This window comes from Nerophis lumbriciformis, linkage group LG20 (genome assembly GCF_033978685.3).
Source record: "Nerophis lumbriciformis linkage group LG20, RoL_Nlum_v2.1, whole genome shotgun sequence".
NCBI lineage: Eukaryota > Metazoa > Chordata > Actinopteri > Syngnathiformes > Syngnathidae > Nerophis > Nerophis lumbriciformis.
The window spans coordinates 25,635,117-25,640,849 of NC_084567.2; the positions used below are offsets into that span (position 1 = coordinate 25,635,117).

Below are 5,733 nucleotides of genomic sequence, written 5' to 3' on the forward strand. Positions count from 1 at the left end.
ATTTCCACACTACAAAGCTTTACACCAGGGGTCACCAATGCGGTGCCCGCGGGCACCAGGTAGCCCGTAAGGACCAGATGAGTAGCCCGCTGGCCTGTTCAAAAAATAGCTCAAATAGCAGCACTTACCAGTGAGCTGCCTCTATTTTTAAAATTTTATTTATTTACTAGCAAGCTGGTCTCGCTTTGCTCGACATTTTTAATTCTAAGAGAGACAAAACTCAAATAGAATTTGAAAATCCAAGAAAATTATTTTAAAGACTTGGTCTTCACTAACTGACAAAGAAACAGATAACAGATTTGGTGTCCAGTTCAAAGTGTGACATGATTTATTTCAAAATTTGAGAGTTTACTTTTTTATTTTACGTGAGTTATTATTTGTACAAACATGGTGCAAAGTAATTCATGATTTGTTAAAAAAATGTTAGTGGCTAGCTAATTAAAATGGGATATTGTGATTTCACAAGACTGTCTTAGAAGTCATCATTTGAAAATGTTCAATTTGAAAAATGTGCACTTAGAGAAAATATAAAAATAAAGTGTTGCATATTGATATTTATCTGTTTCTATATATATTTATTGTGAGAAATCATTAAGATGACCAGTGTTTCCACAAAGACAAATATCATTGATTATTAATAATAACATAAGAGTTAAAGGTAAATTGAGCAAATTGGCTATTTCTGACAATTTATTTAAGTGTGTATCAAACTGGTAGCCCCTGCAATGAGATGGAGACTTGTCCAGGGTGTACCCCGCCTTCCGCCCGATTGTAGCTGAGATAGGCTCCAGCGCCCCCGCGACCCCAAAGGGAATAAGCGGTAGAAAATGGATGGATGGAAACTGGTAGCCCTTCGCATTAATCAGTACCCAAGAAGTAGCTCTTGCTTTCAAAAAGGTTGGTGACCCCTGCTTTACACACTGCTAAAGCTTACTTTAATTGTACCATAACAGTGTTTAGGTAAATATAGTCCACTTAGGGTTGTACGGTATACTGGTATTAGTATAGTACCCCGATACTAATGAATCATATTCGGTACTATACCGAATATGACCGATATATGGTCCTGTAACGACTTGGTATCGGATTTGTGGTTTCATCCAAAACTAATGTAAATTATCAAACAACAGAAGATTAAGTGATTATTACATTTTAACAGAAGTGTAGAATCCACACTGTAGATAGAACATGTTAAAAGAGAAAGTAACCAGATATTAACAGTAAATGAACAAGTAGAATAATAATTCATTCTCTACCACTTGTCCTTAATAATTTGACAAAATAATAGAATGGAAAATGACAAAATATGTTACTGCTTACATCAGCAGACTAAATTAGGAGGCTTTGTTTGTTTACTTACTAATAAAACACAAGTTGTCTTGTATGTTCACTATTTTATTTAAGTACAAAATTGCAATTAGAAACATATGTTGAAGATTTTTTGTTAAAATAAAAATTTTTGTGGTCCCCTTTATTTAGAAAAGTACCGAAAAGTATCGAAATAATATTGGTACCGGTACCGTGTTTTTTCCTGACCTTACGTATATTCCACTCTACCCCTTGTAATGAGCACTATATAACAGATAAGCCACAGTAACCTCGACTATATATATAAATATATATATATATATATATATATATATCCATCCATCCATCCATCCATTTTCTACCGCTTATTCCCTTCGGGGTCGCGGGGGGCGCTGGGGCCTATCTCAGCTACAATCGGGCGGAAGGCGGCGTACACCCTGGACAAGTCGCCACCTCATCGCAGGGCCAACACAGATAGACAGACAACATTCACACTCACATTCACACACTAGGGCCAATTTAGTGTTGCCAATCAACCTATCCCCAGGTGCATGTCTTTGGAGGTGGGAGGAAGCCGGAGTACCCGGAGGGAACCCACGCAGTCACGGGGAGAACATGCAAACTCCACACAGAAAGATCCCGAGCCTGGGATTGAACCCCAGACTACTCAGCACCTTCGTATTGTGAGGCAGATGCACTAACCCCTCTACCACCGTGCTGCCATATATATATATATATATATATATATATATATATATATATATATATATATATATATATATATATATATATATATACACACAGGTAAAAGCCAGGAAATTAGAATATTTTGAAAAACTTGATTTATTTCAGTAATTGCATTCAAAAGGTGTAACTTGTACATTATATTTATTCATTGCACACAAACTGATGCATTCAAATGTTTATTTCATTTAATTTTGATGATTTGAAGTGGCAACAAATGAAAATCCAAAATTCCGTGTGTCACAAAATTAGAATATTACTTAAGGCTAATACAAAAAAGGGATTTTTAGAAATGTTGGCCAACTGAAAAGTATGAAAATGAAAAATATGAGCATGTACAATACTCAATACTTGGTTGGAGCTCCTTTTGCCTCAATTACTGCGTTAATGCGGCGTGGCATGGAGTCGATGAGTTTCTGGCACTGCTCAGGTGTTATGAGAGCCCAGGTTGCTCTGATAGTGGCCTTCAACTCTTCTGCGTTTTTGGGTCTGGCATTCTGCATCTTCCTTTTCACAATACCCCACAGATTTTCTATGGGGCTAAGGTCAGGGGAGTTGGCGGGCCAATTTAGAACAGAAATACCATGGTCCGTAAACCAGGCACGGGTAGATTTTGCGCTGTGTGCAGGCGCCAAGTCCTGTTGGAACTTGAAATCTCCATCTCCATAGAGCAGGTCAGCAGCAGGAAGCATGAAGTGCTCTAAAACTTGCTGGTAGACGGCTGCGTTGACCCTGGATCTCAGGAAACAGAGTGGACCGACACCAGCAGATGACATGGCACCCCAAACCATCACTGATGGTGGAAACTTTACACTAGACTTCAGGCAACGTGGATCCTGTGCCTCTCCTGTCTTCCTCCAGACTCTGGGACCTCGATTTCCAAAGGAAATGCAAAATTTTCTTTCGTCAGAAAACATGACTTTGGACCACTCAGCAGCAGTCCAGCTGGTGTCGGTCCACTCTGTTTCCTGAGATCCAGGGTCAACGCAGCCGTCTACCAGCAAGTTTTAGAGCACTTCATGCTTCCTGCTGCTGACCTGCTCTATGGAGATGGAGATTTCAAGTTCCAACAGGACTTGCCTGGTTTACGGACCATGAAATTTCTGTTCTAAATTGGCCCGCCAACTCCCCTGACCTTAGCCCCATAGAAAATCTGTGGGGTATTGTGAAAAGGAAGATGCAGAATGCCAGACCCAAAAACGCAGAAGAGTTGAAGGCCACTATCAGACCAACCTGGGCTCTCATAACACCTGAGCAGTGCCAGAAACTCATCGACTCCATGCCACGCCGCATTAACGCAGTAATTGAGGCAAAAGGAGCTCCAACCAAGTATTGAGTATTGTACATGCTCATATTTTTCATTTTCATACTTTTCAGTTGGCCAACATTTCTAAAAATCCCTTTTTTGTATTAGCCTTAAGTAATACTCTAATTTTGTGACACACGGAATTTTGGATTTTCATTTGTTGCCACTTCAAATCATCAAAATTAAATGAAATAAACATTTGAATGCATCAGTCTGTGTGCAATGAATAAATATAATGTACAAGTTACACCTTTTGAATGCAATTACTGAAATAAATCAAGTTTTTCAAAATATTCTAATTTATATATATTATATATATATATGATATATGATTTTAAAAATCATTAAAACAGTGTCATTTAGTGTCTTATTAGCATAAATAGCGATAGTGATATAGTTTTATATATATTAATTTATATATATATATATATATATATATATATATATATATATATATATATATATATATATATATATATATATATATATATATATATATGTTAGGGTTGTCCCGATATCAATAATTTATATGTATATATGTGTATATCTATATATATATATTTTTTTTTTTATTATTTTGCTTTTTCTATTTTTTTTATTTTTTTTAAAGATTTCTCTTTTTTAAAAGCTTTTTCTGTTTTTAAATTGATTCTTGAAAAATATAAATGGATTTACTATCGGCTTAAATAAGAATCCCGATTTGGATGTGAATCAATTTTTTTCAGCACAAATTTTTTTTTACTTCAAAACATTACATTTCCTAGTTCTACGGGCACACTTTTTTCTTCTTGTATTAAGATAAAATTGATCAAATGTAATTGTACTTGATGAGAAAATTAGCTGAAATGTGCAAGTCATTGCAAATCCAGGACGTGTTGATGGGTATACAATATGCTGTATGCTGGACCAGTTTATAATTGCAAATTAATATTTATCATTATCTCTTGTTTGGTAGCTACTATATACAGTAAAGTGATAGTACACTTTTGTCAATATACATTATGTGGCAGCTGAACTGTTATTAACCTGCTTTATTTCTTTCATAATTCCTGTACTTGGAAGTCTGGAAAAACACTATAATCAATTTAAATTATACACAAAATGTTCAATTGAAGTAATAATTCATAAATATGTAAAACAAAAAAATAACTATTTGAAAATAATTGCAATGAACTAATAAAAGTATAGAGATACAATATATTATAATAAATAAAATGAAAAATAAAATGTACTTATGTAGTATTAATAAATTATATGTTTGGATATGATGTATGTATTTATGGTTGTGTCAAAAATACCAGTACTCTGCTTGTTGAGGAATTAGCCTGCGCCACCATTAAAGTGGTAAATACTGCCATCTGTTGGAAGCAATTATCAAACGTCAAAAGCAATAGCAGTCATACTCACGCCATGGAATGTGGAACACGATCATCTTACGCTCCATTTTTTTCCTCTCACTGTGTGAAATTCATTTTAGCATTCCGGTAGCATCCCATCGTCGTCATCCTTCTGTCCCACAGACGCCAGATTCCTCAGCCACTTCCGATTGGTCGACAGGCACTTATACGTCATCATTTAGGTGACCAATGGAAATGGAGATGCCAAACGTGTCCGGCACATGTAGGGCATACTCACGTTTCGCCTTTAGAGGGCGGTGTTGTCAAACCCATTACAAGCGTTTCACCTCGAATAGTTAACAAATGTGTAATGTTTTACAACTACAATACTATCTAATATTATACATTTTACAAATGTTACGTTATTCGTGCTAAATGTACTATTGATACTTTAGCGTCCAGAAGAAGTGCACACAACTTTTATTGAGCAACCTACTATGCTAACACAGCTCAATTTATCTCGTTCCTTCCATGTGCTTACCATGAATTGATTAAGGTGGACCCCGACTTAAACAAGTTGAAAAACGTATTCGGGTGTTACCATTTAGTGGTCAATTGTACGGAATATGTACTGTACTGTTGTGCAATCTAATAGTAAAAGTTTCAATCAATCAATGCTCGTCTATCCTCGTGCCTCATTTCCGCAACCGACGACGAACGCTTCCGCCCTCTTCGCGTGGTATGTTCAAGATAATGGGAACTCTGACTATCACTCACTCAGGAACACAACATCAACCCAGCAAGTCGTTCCAATACTTTATAGAGTAGTAAAATGAACTTAATTGAACAAAGAACATATGATTAAAAAAAATCATTAAAACAGTGTCATTTAGTGTCTTAATAGCATAAATAGCGATAGTGATATAGTTTTGCGCCTGGGGATAAGTTGATTGCCAACACTAAATTCAAGATTCAAGATTGTTTATTGTCATATGCACAGTTAGACAGTTTGCCGTACAATGAAAATCTTACTTTGCT

General features: G+C 35.9%; 1 protein-coding gene across 1 annotated transcript in view; it reads right to left on the reverse strand.

The window, feature by feature from the left end:
• The window catches only part of syk (spleen tyrosine kinase), an 83,603-nt gene extending 78,572 nt beyond the window's left edge, over positions 1–5,031 (reverse strand). Inside the window, exon 1 of the mRNA XM_061980680.2 lies at positions 4,766–5,031. The gene's annotated coding sequence lies outside the window, so the exon portion shown is untranslated. The remainder of the gene's footprint in view (positions 1–4,765) is intronic.
• Between the last annotated feature and the right edge of the window lie 702 nt (positions 5,032–5,733).